The sequence below is a fragment of the Triturus cristatus genome, chromosome 3_2 (genome assembly GCF_964204655.1).
Source record: "Triturus cristatus chromosome 3_2, aTriCri1.1, whole genome shotgun sequence".
Taxonomy (NCBI): Eukaryota; Metazoa; Chordata; class Amphibia; order Caudata; family Salamandridae; genus Triturus; species Triturus cristatus.
Window position 1 is genome coordinate 205038264 of NC_140584.1, and position 19683 is coordinate 205057946.

General features: G+C 42.5%; 1 protein-coding gene and 1 pseudogene across 4 annotated transcripts in view; both read right to left on the reverse strand.

The window, feature by feature from the left end:
• LOC146857026 (uncharacterized) overlaps positions 1–19683 on the reverse strand; it is a 352541-nt gene that overhangs the window by 303566 nt on the left and 29292 nt on the right. The window lies entirely within an intron of this gene.
• LOC146857027 (large ribosomal subunit protein eL32 pseudogene) lies at positions 11147–11620 on the reverse strand (annotated as a pseudogene).

Below are 19683 nucleotides of genomic sequence, written 5' to 3' on the forward strand. Positions count from 1 at the left end.
TGTATGGGTTGCTGTGAGGCTGGCATAGACTGTTGCTGAACTGGCACGGACTGTCCATGCTGCATAGCTCCTTTTTCATTCTGATCTTGTCTAACTAATCGTGGTCTCTCTTTTGCAATACCTGTAGCTATATTTCGTTTCAGGACTTGACAATCATGTACATAATGGCCTAGTTGTTTACAGTAATTGCAGGTTCCTTTTACAGGAACTGCAGAATCACCAGAATGTGTCACACCCTTCTTGTGACCATCTGCTGGTACTGTCTGAGAAACTAGCATTTTCATTTTTGTATCCTTCATGCGTTTATGCTCGTGTTCTTGTTCATCCCTAATTCTATTGTGATGATACTGTAACATTTGTAGCATTTGCGACGGAGTGTTACTTTGCCAGGTACTCTCGAATTTCAATATTCTATTCTTCACTGGAGGCAATGCATTTTCCACTAATTTTGTCACAAATAAATGTGGATATGAGTCACTACTTGCTTTTATACCACTATTTATACCAAAACATTTTTCAAATCGAGCATAATAATCGCTTGTGTCTTCATCTTGCTTTTGTTTACAGGCTGTTATTGCACCCCAATCTTCCTTCTTTGTAGTTAATAAACGTGGCAGTACCTGTACTAGTAAACCTGGTAATAGTTTAACTTTATCCCCGAGCCCCGAACCTGCGGCTCGGCTTCTTTCTTCCTCTGCTAATGCTGTCCAGTCTATCTTTTGGTCTCCCACTTCCCACTCTTTTTCTTTCAGTTTTTCATATATGCCAGCAGGCAAAAGCACTTTTAATATCGTCATAATATCAGGAAAGGTGTACTCTCCCATCAGTAACATGTCTTTAATTTCTCGGTGGAAACCCGCTGGGTCTTTGTCATGACTAGGTACTACTTTCTTCATTTCTAATAATTCCATTTTTGATATGGGTGTGTAAACAAATACACGGTGAAACTCATTGTCTTCGCCTTTTATTGGGTGCACTTCCCGTAAAGGATTTTGTCTATCCATGTAGTACGGTGCTCTTTCTCTGGGGGCCAGGGAGAGAGAATCTGGACTTACAAAAAGGACGTACTGCTTACGTGACACTAATATCTCTTTAATTAGCTTGTTACTAGAACCTCTCCATCTGTACGTGAGTAGTTCCGTTAATATATCAGGTAAAGGACCAGGGTCAGCATGTTGGCTCTTATATAATATGAGGAGCTGCTGAATCATATAGATTCCAGCTAAACGTTGTTCATCTGTACTGAGGTTGAGAAACGTGTGTGCTACGGTCTCATCACCGTATTTTTCAGGACTAACAATCCAATGAACGGCTGATCTGGCTAATTCTTGCTCATCCATGGAATCGAGGAGGTGGTAACCTCTTCGTTCTCGTAGTATTTTATCTGCGGCTTGAAACGAATGTTCAGGAGATTTCAGATTTATTACAGGCGTCGGATACGTTCTGCTATTATTTGGACATACAGAGTGTATTGGATCAGAAAAACATCTAGTATTTTCACAAGATCTTCCTCTGCCTACATAGGCTATGGTCTCTGACTGTCTTGCGGAATTCCCTGATTCGGACACTTCATCTTGCTCAAACTCGTCTGTTCCCAATCTCTCTTCATGAATACGCTCTATTTCTTTACGTATTTTTCGGCACATGGCTATTATACAATTTTGCTTATCGTGTCTCCCTTCTGATATATTCTGACTCCATCTTGTAAAAATAAGCATTGCTTTCGGGTCTACCCCCGGACGATCTTGATTTCTGATTACACAGTTTATGAGGAAACGTAACAGTTCCCCTTGTATTTCTACTTTCTGGAATTCCATAGCTCTGTTAATACATCCTGGATCTCGTCCTGTTTGAACAAAATGATATATGTTATCCAGATGCGTAGTCATCCCTGGTAACCTTGCTAAATACTCTGCGGCTCGTCTGATACGTAATGATGCCAGGACCATTTCGTCCTCTTTACCAACCACTGGGTCATATCTACAATTTACAAGAAGTTCCTTAAGCGTACGTTCATTTACGAACTTAGGTGTACGTGAATGTGCTGACTCTTGAAAAACAAGTTTATTTATTCTAGGTGGTGTAAAAATACTGCTAGCACCTCCCGTGGCCCCATCTGGGGCGTCGGGTGTGAATGGGTTCGTCGAAAGTGATACAGCAACTATGGGTGTCGATACCCCTGTAGAGTCAACTGCGGAGACAGATGCGGAAACAGATGTGCTTGCCGAAGCTTGCGTCGGGACTTGCTGTTGCACGGGGACAGATACCTGATCCTGACGTTGAACCCCTCCGCCAGACGGTCTATGTGGTGTGGCGTTAGCATACTCGGGAGCTGCGTCATCTAGATATGAGGAAAGAAAAACATCTTCTGCGGTTCTGGGATGCCCCTTTGGATGTACCTTAATTGGAAATAATGGGGGTGGCAAGTCTTTTGGCACCTCCGTAACAGCCTTAGGTAGTCCTTCGGCTAGAAGGGGATACATACCATTCATAAGAGCATTTCTTTGTCTATTTACTTGTTCTGATTTCACTCGGATACCTTCCTCAATTAATAGATTTTCTTGAACTTTATTTGAACTTTCTTTACTCCTCTCTTCTTGTCTACGTGCTTTTTCTGTTCGTCTATGAGATTCTTTACGCCATAACTCAACAGCGTCTTTCTGTGACTGTCTGACCTTTCTTTTCCATAACTCTTCCTCCACTTTCATGATGCACTCTGCATCCCAGGTTCCCGCTATGGGCCACCTTTGACTTTCCGGTAATCCTTTGGTATAATCTACCCATAGATCAAGAAACAATATGGCATCTAAGCCATGTTTATGGTACATGAAATGTCCTGGAGTGTCTCTAGGAGGAATAGGAACTGCTTCTTCAAGCACCCCTTTTCTGGTAGTAATCTGTCTTAACTTCGAGAAGAGCGGCATATTGACAACTGACCTGATACTTACTCTTGAACTTACTTAATACGAGAAACACAATAATGAACAGTGAACAATGAACAGTCATTCATACCACAATATGCAAGACATTTTCTGAATACTTTAAACATTAAACATTAAACATTATAACAATGATCGACAATGATGACAGTCTGCTTAACTAATCACCACGCTGAATTCTTGACAATAACTGAATACTTCGGAATACTTGATATACTGCTAAACAGTACATATACACTGCTAAACAGTGCAGACCGGATTTGTGTACCCAAATCCGTCTTGACCGGCACAACCTATGTGCGCGTCAACACGCCTCCTCGGCGATGGTACTCACCGAGTAGCTCCTTGAAACGGAAGGCCTCAGAGAATGGACAGGACTCGATAACTGCGGACATCGGACCCTCTGGACGTCGGAATTTCGGAAAACCTGGTGGGCCTCTGTATACCTCGGATCTTGCTCTCTCAGCTAGGCTCTGGTCGGGATACTTCGCACTTCTCACCGCCTCGTCTGGGTTGATCGCAGCCTCAGTCGCCCCCGCTTGACCGGAGGGAGCTTACAGGAAATCCTGCTGGTACGCGTTTATGGTCCGTCCAGCTGTGGCAGGAGACCGGGCCTGCAACGCACCGCCGGCGCGTGAGATGAGAAAGTGTCCCTGTTCGGGCGCCATTATGTGGTAAATAAAATAAATATTACCGGACTGAATTTCATGCGGAATCTTAAATTAAAGTAAAATAGCTCAAAATAACAAGAGGCAGAATCCGTGGTATAAGAGGTTTCTAATGGGCTTTATTCCATTCAAAATGGCCGACTCGAGTCGCGGCCCTCAGGTTCCGTCACCACGAAGGTTCAGGAAGTGAAGTACAATAATTCATTAACAGACATGTATTTTTATAATAGGTACATTACAATGAAACGAATGTAGAAGGCGTAACATTTGATAAGAAAAATGACGTGACAGTGACATAATCGAAACTAGGCGTAATAAGGAATAAAAGAAACATGATTGGTTAGAATTATCAGACATAGGTGGATCTATAAGATAATACTTGGCATAGATGCGCGCGCGGCAGCATGACGTGTAATTGACGTGCAACTAGGGGGTGAAGGGGACTTGACATTTAGCTCTACATGTGGAGACGAGAAGTCTGGGGTCAAGTCATCCTAATCCCAAATCATATCTAACATCCTATGTTTAAAGAACTATGTTATCCACAAGGAAGAGACTCTCGGACAGAATCTATTCTATACTGACTGTGTGCGTGTACAAGCGTCTAAGTGTCTATATGAGATGCGAGGGGCAGAAAACTTTCCATGGCAACAGGGCTATGAATCACTTGCAGGAGGACGGAAAGGCTGAGTCCTTTGCTTGTGAGCTAAAGGAAATGTTTACCTAAATCACTGGACAGGAATGCATCGGCTGGAGAGCAAAATAGATAATTCGAAGGTGAAATACAACTTCTTGGCAGACAGGCGAAAACTGGCCGAGGCAGGCACCGTTAGCTGCACAGGGAGTAGGACAAAGTTCATGGATACAGATGCGAGCTCAAGCTGAAGCTGTCAGAGACAGAGAGCAGGGAAAGGCTTTGAGGACAGAATCGGGCCTACTCGCCTGAACTGTAAAAATGGAGTAACTTAGCCATATAAAGTCGGTGGCCTTTCATACTTAGGAATCGAATATCCGGCCCATTGATGGCGGATCTGACAGAGAACATGTTGACGGTAGACACACATATGTTTGCGTCTTAGAAACTGGAACTGGAGGGAACATACATGTACTTGTAACATGCATATAGAACCGTTGGGGTCCAAGATAGGGGACATAACTGATCAGGAAAATCCACATTTCCACACTGTCCTGCATCAAAACATTTGCTTTGTAAACTGGGCCTTCCATGTTTTAACTCAGGGTCGGAATATTATCAATGAAAGTGATGCAGCCCACCGAGGACGAGACATTTGGCAGCCAAATAAAGTCATCCAAAACCCAGTGCTCAAATTAAAACAAAACTGTTGAAGGCAAATTTAATTTGCAAAAATGGTGAAGGCAAGTGTCCAAGTATCTGTGAAACGCAACTTTGAAAACACAGAGTAATACCAACAAGGCAAAAGGTGCAAATCTTTATATTCTTTACTATTGCACAATAACAATGTATTTTATTGGCAATTTTAGCAATGTGCATTTATTATCTATGTGATCTTTTCCACCAAACGAAGGTGCCGTTTGGTAGTAGGCAGATCTAGGTCATATTATTGGAATTTCCAACTCACTGGTTATTTTCCTTTCGAGAAGCTGCATTATTATTATTTTTTTTTTAATCTCCTCTTTCTAGTAGTTTTCTTAAAGAGCAGGAGAGGTCTTCTAACATTGCAAAGGTACTTAGGTGGATAAATGGACAAGTAAACACTTCACGAGTTTAGAATTTTATCTAGTTTTTAGCAAAGTTAATCTTTCTAGAATGCCACATTCCTTACCAAAACCTCTCTCAGAAAGTTCAATACAGTGACAACCGTGAAAAATCGTTCTATTTCCAAAAATGTTCAATTATTTCCTCCATTGTCACGTTAGGACAAGATTTCTCATTTTTACTTTTCTTGTACCTAGCATAAAGACAAAAACACAACTTTCACTAAATACTGTGATTTCTATAATGTGCAGAAAAAATGAAGTGTGTAATATTCCACGCTGCATAATTAATTATACAAAAGCAATCACAAAGATTTGAATATAAACATTAGAAAACATCAACCATCAATTTGTGCAAAAACTTCAGCAGTAAAGTGTGAAATGATGCTGCAAATTTTCATTCCAAACAGACAAAGTTTAAAAAAAGTATTTTAGGGCAGATTTCAGTTGGATGTTCACTAAATATTTTATACAATAAAGTATTCATCACAAAATGCAATCTCCATGTGTAAGAGAAAAGACAAAATATATATTCTCAAGATCTGGGATTATTATGTAAAATCAAATAAAATTAGAGTGTTTTTCCTGAATTCAAGGACAGCGCATACATCAAAATATGGATTTAGGGAGCCTGGAACCAGCGAGTGAGGTGTCTTTGCATGCACTAACATTAGGGAGGCGCGCAGAGCAGCCTGCTAGAATATCACATGGTTGCCAAATTTGGAGTGAGATATTTAGATGATAGTTCTTCAGCTTTTATCATTTGAAAATACACTCACTAAAACATGTGCAGACGTGGTTGGGAATAGATTGGAAGAGCTGCAGTACTTTGCAAATGGCAAAGTAATTATGTTTTGCATCATAGTGGACTTTCTCCCTTGGCGATCAGTGTTCTTTTTCTAGAGAGTGATTCATGCCTATTCAAAATGAAAACCTCGTCTCGCTAATAATTCATATAAAGGATATCGTGAGCAGTGAACAATTTTCCTCCATCGGATGTGTCACTCATAAGTAAAGGTTACAAAACGTTGAGTGTGGGGTGGAAGTAAGCCGTGCACCGTACACGACGTACCACACATTCCATTAAGTGGGTGTGACCAAAGTAATGAGAAGCCTTTACATGTGCCTTTACATGTGCCTGCCGACATAGGACGGCGTGATATGTCGAAGTTAAAAAATAGGTGAATGACCACCGTGGAGCTGAATTTATTGGACAACAACAAGCTTATTAAGAGAACAAAGTCATTTTAGGCCAGTCCGATAACAACGACTTCTTTTGAAATGCAAATTCCTGTCAGGATAGCCATTCCGCAAGCTCTCCAACTGTAGAAGACTCAAATGAAATCGCATCGATCTCAGTTTTGATACAAACACACACATCATTTATACCACAAATATAATCCATTCGATATAACTGGCGCACACACACAATTTCTCACAAAAGAACATGTGGTCCTTGACGTAGAAAACATACCACATAATGACAAGCATTATGTTTAACACTATTTCAATCAACCACGCAATGGCCCGATGAAGATTCAAACACAAGCGTTAGTAATCAGTATATTCATCGGCCACACCTCTCTGAAACCAAAACCATACACCCAGAGTTTAGTCAATTACACACTTTGACCCAACCTACTGACCAGGAACACAACTCTCAAGCATAGCACTGATTAACTTAGACTCCACTGCCAGACGTGCAGCCATGTGGAAGGCTGGTGAGAGGAATAACAGAGCAACAGGCCCACACTAATGGCTAACTGCACTCTGTACAAATGCCATAGCATAACCGAACATAAGAGGTCGTTTCAATATAAAATGCAAAATGCTGGGGACAGGAAGTATCCTTATTCCCCTCCTCTGCTGGTACCCAGTTTTGCATTTCCTAGGCCCTCAAGGCCATTTTAGTGTTTTTTTTATTGTATTTACGTATTGATTTATCATCGTACTTCTTACCAGTGGACACATCTGGATTCGTTCCAGATTAATCGATAAATGTTTACAATATCTGGTGCTCGAAGCTCAGGCCATACGTGAAAGGCAAAATGTCAATTATTGTTTGATACTGAATTTTCTCTGACTTGCTGGAGTGCAATTATAAGGACAATAGTAGATTTGCTCTTCCTGAAACCCCTTGAATGGGTGGCAGAACATCCTTACCCTCAAGTCATTCTGTACAGAGTTAAAGATACACTAAGGAAATTTGCAGGTTGATATCAAGTAAACTCATTGAGCGACAGGGCTTGGGTTTGTTATTTTTCTCCTTTTTAGGTCGAGCCGCTCTGCGAGCCATGCTGTACTGAGTTAGGGATTTGAAGCCCCGCCCACTCTTTCCATATTTTTCATTGGCTTGTGTCCTTGTCTTTTTTAAATGCTGGCTTCTGATTCCTTAATTGCCTCGTTAGTCCCTCCTTAGTACCGCCTTGTCTTTACTTTAAACCTCCTATAGCGACTGGCCCTTTTCTGTTGCAACACCATATATTTTAATGTGTCTGTAAGCACTATTCTCTTTAATAGGTTTTGCACTACTACAGGCAAAGCGTGCTTTTCTTACATTCAGCGTGCCATGTGAGCTTTCATTTTCCAAGCAGCCGGGACAATGGCGGCTGCTACTTTGCAATGCCCTATGTCTCGCATTTACAGGAGTTTGAGCTATTGGCATAGTAAATGCCAATAGCTTAAACTATCGCAAATTAGAGACCTATGGTATTGCAAATATTTTTTTTATTATCAAAGCCCCCTAGCTGCACTTTCACATGCCTGATGGCAGCACCCCTTTCTTTAGAAGAACTGTGTCTAAGGAAAGGTGCATGGCTGCTATTAAAGTGAAACCACGGCATGGGGGCTTTTACAAAACAAAAGCATTTGTTTGATGAACAGACGCTTTTTTTTTGTAAAAGCCCCCATGCCGCCGTTTCACTTTATTAGCTGCCGCACACCTTTTGTTAGCAAAAGACACACAATTGATGGACGGAATGCAGAACAAATCAAAACATTCACAACCAGTCAACAGATCTGGGTTAAATCCATCATTCTTTTGCCCACCATGCCACCCCAGTTCAGACCTGGCCATATGCAAATCAGCCTTGATCCTGTGCCTCATGGGAACAGTCCAGCCCGAACTGCCAAACCAGGTCCACCCTGGACCAGAAACAAGCATCCTAGGACCGTTTTCGGGGTTTCACCACTCATCAGCCAGGATAGCTTGAATCCAGTGGCATAGTGAGCCCGGGACCCACGCCTGGGCATGCCCGGCGCACTTAGCGTGAGAAAGCAAAGGACACACAATTGAGGGACGGAATGCAGAACAAATCAAAACCTTCACCACCAGTCAACAGATCTGGGTTAAATCCATCATTCTTTTACCCACCATGCCACCCCAGTTCAGACTTGGCCATATGCAAATCAGCCTTGATCCTGTGCCAAATGGATGCTTGTTTCCGGTCCAGGGAAGACATGGCATGGCAGTTCGGGTTGGACTGTTCCCATGAGGCACAGGGTCAAGCCTGATTTGCACTTAGCTGTGTCTGAACTGGGGCGGCGAAGTGAGCTAAAGAACGAAGATGGATTCAACCCAGATCTGTGACTGGGGGTGAGTGTCTGAAAAGTTTCAGCATCTGTCCAGCATCTCCTTGTGTTTGCTTTGTTCGCCCTAATTTTTCAGGGTATTCCCAAACGTGGGTCCCTTGCTCACTATGCCACTGGATTCAAGCTAGCCTGGCTGATGAGGGCTGTTAGCCCGAAACCGGTCCCAGGATGCTTGTTTCAGGTCCAGGAAATACATGGCTTGACAGTTTGGGCTGTACTGTTCCCATGAGGCACAGGGTCAAGACTGATATGCATATAGCTGTGTCTGAACTGGGGTGGCGAAGTGAGCTAAAGAACGATGATGGATTCAACCCAGATCTGTGACTGGGGGTGAGTGTCTGAAAAGTTTCAGCGTTCGGTCCATCATCTCCTTGTGTTTGCTTGGTGCACCTTTTGTTAGACATGGCTTTTTTAAAGGAAGGGGCGCAGCCTTCATGGATGTGAAAGTACAGCATGGGGGCTTTGATAATAAAACAAAAAAGAAATTATAATGCCATAGGTCTCGCATTTGCAACAACAACAAAAAATATTTGCAGTCTCACATTTGCAAGAGTGTAAGCTGTTGGCATTTACAATGCCAATAGCTCAAACTCTCGTAAATGCGAGACGAATTGCACTGCAAATGCTCGTTATATAATTGGCTCCACAATGTTGTTAGATTGTGACGTCAGAAATCGTTGGTGGGTGAGGATACTCTTGGCTGTTGACTTCTTGACCGGCATTCAGCAATCTTAAGGTCAAAATATCATTCTACTGGTATCAGAAGGAATGGTTTTTATTCCTTGTTACTTTACTATTAACTTTTTCTACATTTCTTGCAGAGACACACTTTCAGACTGTGTAATCTTGGTCATTGACTGTAAAGAGGAATACGTGGGTTTTATACTGTTCGGGTTATTCTCTTGATGCTTCATGGTCCATGAAGAGTCTATAAAGTGGTCTATTTGTTGGACATCCTAGGTATTCACAACACTGTTACTTGACAGTTGTCTGTACCTTTTGCTTTAGTTTCCAGAAGTTTCTTCTCTTCTGCAGGGATGAAGGATAGCCACCATCTTTATTTATATCACTCTTAATTTCCCTTACCAGTTATTTATAGCTGATGACTGCCCTGATCACTTCCTTGCAGGTCTATGTTTGGAACTTCTGGTTATTTAGATCAGGGATTTTAGTGGCCTACAGTTACCGTATGGTTATTAACTACTGATAAGCACCTCAGCAACCCTATATAATTGATCAAACTTGAGCTATGCGCTCTTTTATGTCTTTACATTCTATCATTTCCCTCAATCGAACCTTCATCTCCTGTGTAGATTTAGTGGGTGTGCAGAGGGCACCTTATGTGTTTTCTGATGTTTATTTTAGCTTGAGAGCATTGTGGTACACTTAGAGTCAATCAGTTGAAAACCCTCAAAGTCTTTGGGCCCAACTGGATTTGGCAGATTTAAAATCGATAGTGTACTTTCTATTCTGACCATTGTTTGTCGGAGTTGCACTACCAGGAGAAACGGAAAATAGAAACATGGAGCAATGGGTACTATTGAGGTAAGATAAAGTCAGAAATAGAAGTACAGCTCAACCTCAACTAATTTGTGACTCTGAAGCTTAAAATAAACCCCAGTGGCTGCCTTACGGGTTGACAGGTTCAACTGTCAGTGCCCAAATAGACTAGCTATAATTAGCATATAATTATACCGAAAGGCACAGTCGTCTTTCATGCTCTAGTTCCTTCCTTTTCCCCTTTCCTCCCTCCTTTCATGCATCCCTCTCTCCAAACATATCCTCAACAATGGCTAGTACTGCTATAGTGAAATGCTGCTCACAAGCGAGACCAATTATAATAATTAAGTCTCTTATTACTGTCCCCGACTTAGTGTTCATGAAACCTGGGTAACGCACAACACATACTTAGATCTTTAAAGATGAAGAGGTTAGTTGTGATGTGACCTTTCCTCAGTCAGTCGTTTCTAAACACTATTAATGGCTTAGCTGCATTCTAGTGGTGGTCACATACTGTGTAAAAAATATATATTTTAAGATTTTAGGTTGGAAGTCACGGCTTATGATTATTTGACGAGTATGTGAGTACTAGTAATGCCTGATGAGAATATTAGCGCAGAAGCTTAAGACTATTTCTGTATCTTTTTGAGCATTTGCACAGATGTGGAATTTGAGGACGTCACAGCAATGGAGTTGCAGTTTGGCACTCCATCATTTTTGTTTTGGTGAAGTTTTTACCGTTTTTATTTGCAGATAACAGCTGCAAAGTAAGAGCAGTCTACTCGTTCTCCTTGCTGCGCAACTGGCGTTTGAATTTGTGAGTTTGATGGCGAGCTGGGCGGCCATCTCTCCAATGGTCTTGCAGTTTTTGGATGAAACATTGTGGGCGATCTCAGCACAGAAGGACTTGTTACTCATCATTAGCACCTCCAGCTCCTTCACGTTGTGTACCAGAAACTTTCGGAATCCTGAGGGTGATATGTGCTTGGTCCTTTTATCACTACCATAACCAATGTTGGGCATCAGGATCTAGCCCTTAAACCTCCTGCGCACTCTGTTATCAATACCTCGTGGTTTCCGCCAGTTACGCTTAATGTTGACATAACGATCAAACTGGTGACAAATGAACTTCTTGGTTCTTTTCTTAAGAATCTTCGGTTTGACAAGAGGTCTTAGGGCAGCCATGATTGCAGCTCAAAAACGTCCACCTACTCCACAGAGAGGCCAAAGGAAGAGAGCTTGGCACTCTATCAAGTAAGCAAAATAGTTTTAATCACAGTGTCACAAAAGCACCTTGAAGCACAGAGGAGAAATAATTAAAAGTGGAGCCTTTCCAACTCGAATTCTAGCCGGACGCAACTACTTGATGGACCTTGTATGGAGCTCACACACCACTGCTACCGGCAAACACCACCGGTCGGAGTCTTGTGACCAGTAATACTCTACCTTTTTGTTCTGGAAGGCCCGCAGATTGCTCAAGAGTATCCGAAGACTTGCAGAGAAGCCAATCAGGATCGCCCCAGGATTATTGACCTTTAATTGCAGAGATCTTTTTGAAAAGGGAAAGTTTAAAATTTTTCAGAGCTTGATCAAATGAGTACCATTGACTTCAATAAAAAAAGTATTATTTAAGATATGACTCAAATCAACTGCTGCAGTGTGCCATACAAGTGAATAACATTACGATTACTATTAGTGTCATTATCGTGATATGAATCCCCGGAGGGAGTCACTTAAAGCTACAGGGACAGTGGTTGTGGCTCGCGTATGACAGATGCCACTGTGAAGATCAGATATGCCGCTCATTCAAAAGTTAGCCACAGAGTCCTGGCCATGTGCCTGCAAGTAAGCATGGGCATAGCTCCAGTGACACAACAAACTTTAAGACTGGGGGAACTCGGCAGTAGTTTGTCCTAGTCCCTGGCATAGAGCTGTAATGCTCCATTCATCTAACCAGCTGTCCATGATAGGCTGCCCTGGCACAGGCTGTTGCCCAGGATACAGGCACTGAATGAGCATCATGCATAAGGTGCAACTGTTTTATTAGTTCCCCCTCCTAAGAGAAAAGGCAGCCAGCATGCTTCAAGTTGTGGCGACTGTTTCAGATGGGAACAGGAAGCTAGTACTTTATTTCTATCCCCAATCATTAAAGAAGATAACATGTACTACAAAATCTGCGTTGACAACTATTTAGGTCATGATGCTGAAGTAGTTTGTTGTTCTTGCTATTACAGAGGGTTAATGATTTTGCCCAACCTCTAAGTCAAATGCCCAGTTTTCATGATCAATGTAGGAAAGAGTTGAAGACTTACCTCTTTAAAGAACATTACATCACAATGCATTAACAATCCAATAACCAGCTATCTCTCCTATCACTCGTTGACTGTGTGCTTGCCTTTGACCCTGTACAGTACGCTGGTGCCTTTTTGGCTAGGTTTGCACTATACAAATATTACACACATACATAATGTGCTGCTCCACTCACCGTACCAGAGTAGAGCCACATTCCCATTTCTACTCTGGGATCTATATGTGGAACCTAAAAGCTTTCAGGCCTCCTGGCCTACAGGCTTCTTCTTGCTCAAACTCGTGCAAAAGAGAGCAGCAACAGGACAGCTTGTGAAAGCACTGTAGCTCTTCTGGAGTATGCAGGATGCAGTAGGTGCAGGCACAAAGCATGATAAAAACAACATGGAAATGCTATTGACCATTGGTGTAGCTAGGGAAGCACTAACCCTAATGCAAGCATGGAAAATGGACCGCCCACCCCTGGGGAGTTGGGGTATCAAAAATCAGCAATTATAGGGATGCTGTGGCTCCCTCTCAACCTTGGGCTCCAGTGCTATTGCAGGACTATTGACAATTACACTGCTGATATTGTCGAATAGGCACATGGCGCTGGGTTTGAGCAGAGAACTAAGTAAAATGCTGAACTCTACATAGACATAGACAGGCAGAACTTTCAACAGCAACTCAAGGGCGTGATGTAACCAGAAAAGGCAATACTCCAACCTAGGAAAATTACGTTCAACCAAAAAGTCAGCCACAGCTTAATAAATGTAGTACAGTATATACAGTCAATAAAACATTTGCAAAAAATCTGTTTGCTGCTGTGAGTTTGCCCATCACACTTCTACGTCGGCTGTAGGACAGGTGGTAGATGGGTCTATTTTTTTTGTTTTTTAATTATTTCTTATACTTTTGATCCATTATAATTTGAAGATAATCTTATTTTAGGTTTGTGTTTAATATATGTTTCACTAGCCCATTCTAGATGGTGTTTACTAGCAAAATTAAATCAGTGAGTTTTTAAAAATGTATTTTTAAACTTCTTTGTTTTAAATTAGAGCCATATTCTATATTTATGCAGCAATCTTTTTCCAAGCTAATTGTTGATGTGTGAGGTCTTAGTTAAATGTATTTACCTTTTGTCGTGTGCTCCAACCGGAAAGCATATATTGTACTGCAAACTCTAAAAAAGATGGATCATAGTGATTTAGCTTTTGAATACCACAGTTTTAACAAACTAACAAGACCTAGCTGCATATGCAGTTTATTCCAGTGTTGAACAGCCCTATACATGTATAGCTGGTCCCTTGGTTTATCAAGTAATCAGCCCTCATTTTTTCAATTTTCAGAATGAACTATCTCTGGTCCATACATAAAATAGATACCAGTATGCCCAAATTCCCGAAATTCCACTAAATATTTATTATCTGTAAACATCATATAGTATACAAATCATTTTAAACATAAAGGATTTTGGAAGGAATATTTCTTTCTCAAAGTACACCCACTCTCAAACACACCCTCTCACCTTATTTTTACTCTATGTAAATGAATAGTGCCCCAAATACAAAATATCCTAATAGTACTTCATCAAATTCATTTATCATAGCATTGAAAGTGTCATGGTGTCAAGGTAAACAAGCAATGGCATAGCCAATAGGTCTCGCCTTTGGGAACTTATAAGTGTTTAGCCATGCAACAGTTGATGTTGTTGCACCAAGGATATTGTGCTGCATAACTAAATACTTATAAGGTCCCAAAAGTGAGACCTATTGGCTATGCCAATGCTTGTTTATCAGGGCATGTTAAAATGTAAACATTTACCAGGTTATAATGCCTAAAAATGTGCTGAATTATTTGCCTTCCATTGTATTTAAACAAACTGCATAATTTGTCTTACCTTCTGGCATAACTTTGCTTTTTCTTGCCAATCAACCCTGTAGCATAATTTGGCCCTGCACTGCCACATAACTCCTTCATCCCTCCATGTAGGCGCTATGGTCTCTGGTGTAAGTATAAACTGTAATTTGTGTTGTAGACACACTTTGATTTCAGTTTAGTGCCTTCAGTGTAAGTATAGCGTCAAATGGGTAGTAAAGCATTGTGGAGTTGGTGAGCTACGTGCACAGTGGGGCAATTGTGGTGTACAAATGAACAATGGTCCTAGCTTTGCAAGGGCAGTGTGACCTGCGTGTTGTAAAGTTGTGTATTCTGACCACCTAGTGATCTGTTTTGCAGGCACACTGAGGGGTGGGTGATGAAGATACAATTTGTTGTAGGTTCGGTGTAGACTGTGTGTAGGCACCAAATGCTGTATTGTAAATGCAGTGTGGTGTGGTTGCTGTGGGTGAAGTGTGGTATTGTTGCAATGCTGTGTGAGTGGAATTAGGTGTGTGTTGTGGTATTTAGTGCAGAATGGTACAAGTCTTGAAACAGTGTAGTATGGGTAGTGTAGGCACACTGTGGTCTAGGAGTAGTTGAAACAAGTTAGATTTGGGTAACCTAAAGCGGTTTTGTAGGGATTTTGGTGTGGTATGGAAAATGTAGGTGCATGTGGGTCTCAATTATTTGTTCAGAGTGGCCTGATTAGTGTGGTGCAGGTGGTTCGGACTTGGTATGGTATGGAAGGTGTATATACAGGTTGGTCTAAATGCTGTATTTACAGAGTGCTGCCTAGTGTACGGAGTGTGGTGCTAGGGATGGTGTGGGACCTGGCAGGTGTGGCACTGCACGGTTAGGGTGGTGCAGGTGTACAGCTGAGTGACTTTTGTGGGCACTAAGGGACCTGCGTAGTGTAAAGTTGTGCAGTCTGGGTGGTGTAGTTGCTCTATGTCTAGTTTGTGTAAGAGCGTAAAAGCACAGCGGTCTGGGCTAAGTGAGGTCTGAGTGGTTTTGGATGTTGTAAGCATGATGCAGTCTGTGTAATGCATGCAGAATGTGTTCTATGTGGTATAGGTGCAGGTTGGTCTTGCTATTGTATGTACAGTTTGACCTGCATAATGTAAACTGTGTGGTCAGGACACGTAGGTTCAGGTTGGGTATGGACGGTGTAATCACAGTGTGGTCTTTAGTTGCATTGCATGTGCAACATTGGCTGTGTATTGCGTGCACAGTGTGCTTTGATTGGTGTAGATGCGGATTGGCCTGGGTATGGTCTTCATAGAGTGACCGGACTAGTATAGGCACAGTGTGATCAGTAGGTGCAGGCACAGCCTGGGTCTGGGCGGTGTAAAAACAAAGTGCTCAGGGTAGTAAAGTCGTGTTGCGGTGTGCAGGGGGCACCCACAGTGAGACCAGGCCCTGGAATCAGGATTTGCCATATGTAGGGGATTTACTTCTCAGTTGAAGCTATTTCAAGTCTGCAGCTCCGGGCCCGGAGGAAATCCCAGTAGATCTGTCAGCAGCTGCAGCAGATATTTGGGGGAGGAGGGGTGTCCACTAATCTGACCCCACAGGGGCTGCGATATGGCGGTGGTGGGGCCTGTCAGCACTTCGGGGATGGGAGCACCGGGGAGCGGGTTGCTCATTAATCCCGCCTGGACGGAATTCATAAGGGGGCGTCCCTTCGGGTGGGGAGTCGATGGAAGAGAGGGACGGTATCCCCAAACACAGGGAGGGGCCTGACAAGAGATGTAGGGGATGGGCTGCGGACAGGAGCCGGTTCTCTGCACCGGATTCCCAGGTTGTGAGAGAGGGGGAGCAGGAGGTGAGCCCGCGAGTGGTGCGCGCGCGCTTGGGAGAGCAGTCTTCACTTTTCAAGCACTGCACTTGTGGCGCGCCGCTGCTCGCTCCCGCAAGGTGGATGCCGCCACAAGCACGAGTGCAGTGCTTAAAAAGCGAAGACCGATGGCTGAAGGTCCTCCTAGAGCAGCGCATGCGCGCTACCTAGGCGAGACCTAAAAAATGATGTTTCGGTGGAAACGTATCCTTTACATTGACCTTTCTCTGGACATTCACTGATGTGGTCATTTAAAATGCAGCCAAATTGCAGTTAAAGAGGGGATCTTCAAAATAAATTTAAAAAACAACCTAATTTCCATAATACATATTTTACAATTGATGACTAACATTTATTCATTCCTTCTCGGTCATGCTGTTGCATTCAATTTCACATTAAGAAGAACTTTTCCAACAAAGGTTGGGTAGGTGGAGACTATTCCAACTCTAACAACAGTATGATTTCAATATATAATGAAACCACTCTTTCAGTTTGTCTGACATGTACTGAACATACCATAGAAACTATATTGGATTACATTTTTGGCGGGCGAGGGACTCTTTTTTTTTTAGCACAACCTCATATGCAACATAGCGATCCTATACTAAATGAGTTTAGGGCACGACAAACTATTGTTCATATTGCGATACAGACACATGCCCTTAACTACACATAATCCATATTTGCCTAATCTCCTGCATAGGATAGCTCCACAAATGTTATCCATATCTCCATGGTGCTCCTCTAACACAAAGGACACAGGTGATCAAAGCTCATGCCGGAGTATTCCAAAGGATCCTAGCAATCCATACTTTTGCCTTCAGCAGGCTTTAAGCAGAAACGCTGTGTGCTATATGGGGCTATGTTTTTGAAGCTGTGCACTGGTGCAAAAACTCAAATCCATTTCACGGTCTTAGCTGATTTTCTAACAAGGAATGGAGCCAACAGTATTTGAACTAGTTCGTTTAACAGAAAACCAATGTTGCACCACGTTAAAATGGAGGAAACGAATTGTAAAAGCATATATAATACATGTATTGCTTATAAATCATTAACAATCAGTAAAAAAGATTAAGACACACATGCTAGGCCAGAAGTAACCATTTCTAAAAGCAGACAAAGGCCAATTTGAACTAGTTTTGCTACTTACAGAATAAGAAAATGAAGCAAACCGATTTTGCTTCAGACACAGTTTCGCGTTTCACATTTCAAAGTGAATAAAAACATATGAATACATTTTTATTATGTAAAAACAGCAAGAGCAGCCTGAAACTAGTTTGGCTAGGTTTACGTCCAGACAAATACCATTTGCGCCATTTGCTAGGAGACAGGCAACACCAATCATCCCTCTTCTCTTTTTTCAACGGAGCAATGTTTCTGTCACATGCTCCCTGGTATGCTGGCTTCATACACCATGGGAGGTGTGCAAGGAATTCGGAACGTCCCGTGTGTAACCTACACCCATCATTACAGTAATGTTATGCGTCTGAGCGCACTAGTGTCTTGACTCCCAGGCACTCAAAAAGTCTTTAGTTTTGGTAACAGAGATAAAGATGAGACTTGTGTGAGTGGTTCGAGGGCACAGACTTTCTACACCCCCAATCCCTTCTCCTCTACCCACCCAGCCCCTTTCTCACCGGTCCTTGTCTTTTCTGATGTTTGCATTCTGAGCACAAAGCAGGTTGAGGTTAATCAATTAAGATGAAATTAAAGGATAAACGGGCGTGGAGAATGTGACGTCTAATGTTGACATAGCCAATGATATCGCAAAGCAGGTCCCTCAATATATTAGTAGTAATACTTCATTTGAATTTATTCTATGCGTTTTTTGTTGGGATTCTGAGGCGTCCACCTTTCTGTGGCCCAGAATCAATAGGTAGCAGGAAACAGTTACAATTAAAAGCAATGTAATTATTACCTAGTGAGATGAATATTGTAACTCTTAATAGCTGGGTAAAGAGGACAAAATCTGAAGACAAATAATTGTCTAATGAGAGGAATATTGTGCTCCAACTATCAGACAAATAACGTGTCCAGTGTCAGAAGTGGGGCACAGAAGACCTTGACTCAAGGGTTCCAGCAAAATCAATTGGATGTTTGCCTAACAGGAAGTGATGAAAGCCAATTTATACATCTGACTCACGGCAACTGCTCCGCTTCTACACTGCCTGCCCCACACCCCCCAGTGCTCTTGATTTTTCGCCAGTGACGAATGAAGCAGCAGGCCATGCTCCTATGAAACACAGCCCTGTACCAACACCTCCTACTGTGCTGGCGCATCATAGGATGCACGTGGCCAGGCACGACTGACTGGGAGGGAAGGGAGGCTGGATTTCGGTGTCGCGTTAACTAAAATATTATCTGATTGGCATCTGTACAGTGCACTTGTCATTAGTATGGCCTTTTGGTGCCTTCAGCTGTCTAAGTGTGACTTTCCAAATGATCCAGGGGGTTCCCCTTCAGATCTCGGTTTAATGTGGATTGTAATGGCCACCAGATGGTTGCAGTATGAACACTATTGAGGACTGCATTTACCACAATGTATAAATACTACCGACACAGGCAGTAAGGGCAGGGTTTTAAGTGGGCTGGGTCTCACTGGTGCTGAGCACCGGCAGGTTTTTTTAAGGGGGCCTCGAAACGGGTCTCTTTCGGGCTCTGTTTTGTGCCCTGGCACAGGCGGTCCATTTTTATCCGGACTGCAGTGGCAGCAGGCACATCATGTGCGCGTGCTCATAGTGGAGAAGTTACGGCATGACGTCATGCCAGATGAGCGTTGTAGGGGAAGGGAAATCCTTTAAAGAGAGTCATTTTCTCTCTGGATTTCCCTTCTATTTTTGAAACTCAGGAGCAGCAACATTGTCGTGGTGCAACCGGGGCTTTTAGTAGAAGTTTTTTCAATATTATATACCAGCCATAGTAGCTGCTTACTTATCTTATGCAACTAACAACCATTGACAAAGCCAATAGTCCTGACTTGTTGTAGGTATGATGTTACTTGTATCATATATCTGGATGCAATGACAAACAGCAAAATACAAGTCGGGTACACACTATGCTAAAGACAGACTTTTAGCGTATGTGTTTTTAAGCCACACCCTTAATTACATTGGCCACGCCCCTTTGAGAGACCCCCCGTTTTTGCATCCTACTTAAAGCCCTGAGTAAGGGTGCTCCGCTACCCCACTGTTTCAATTCCCTAAAGGATGTAGGATTGACAAACCTTCAGGATGCACCTGTG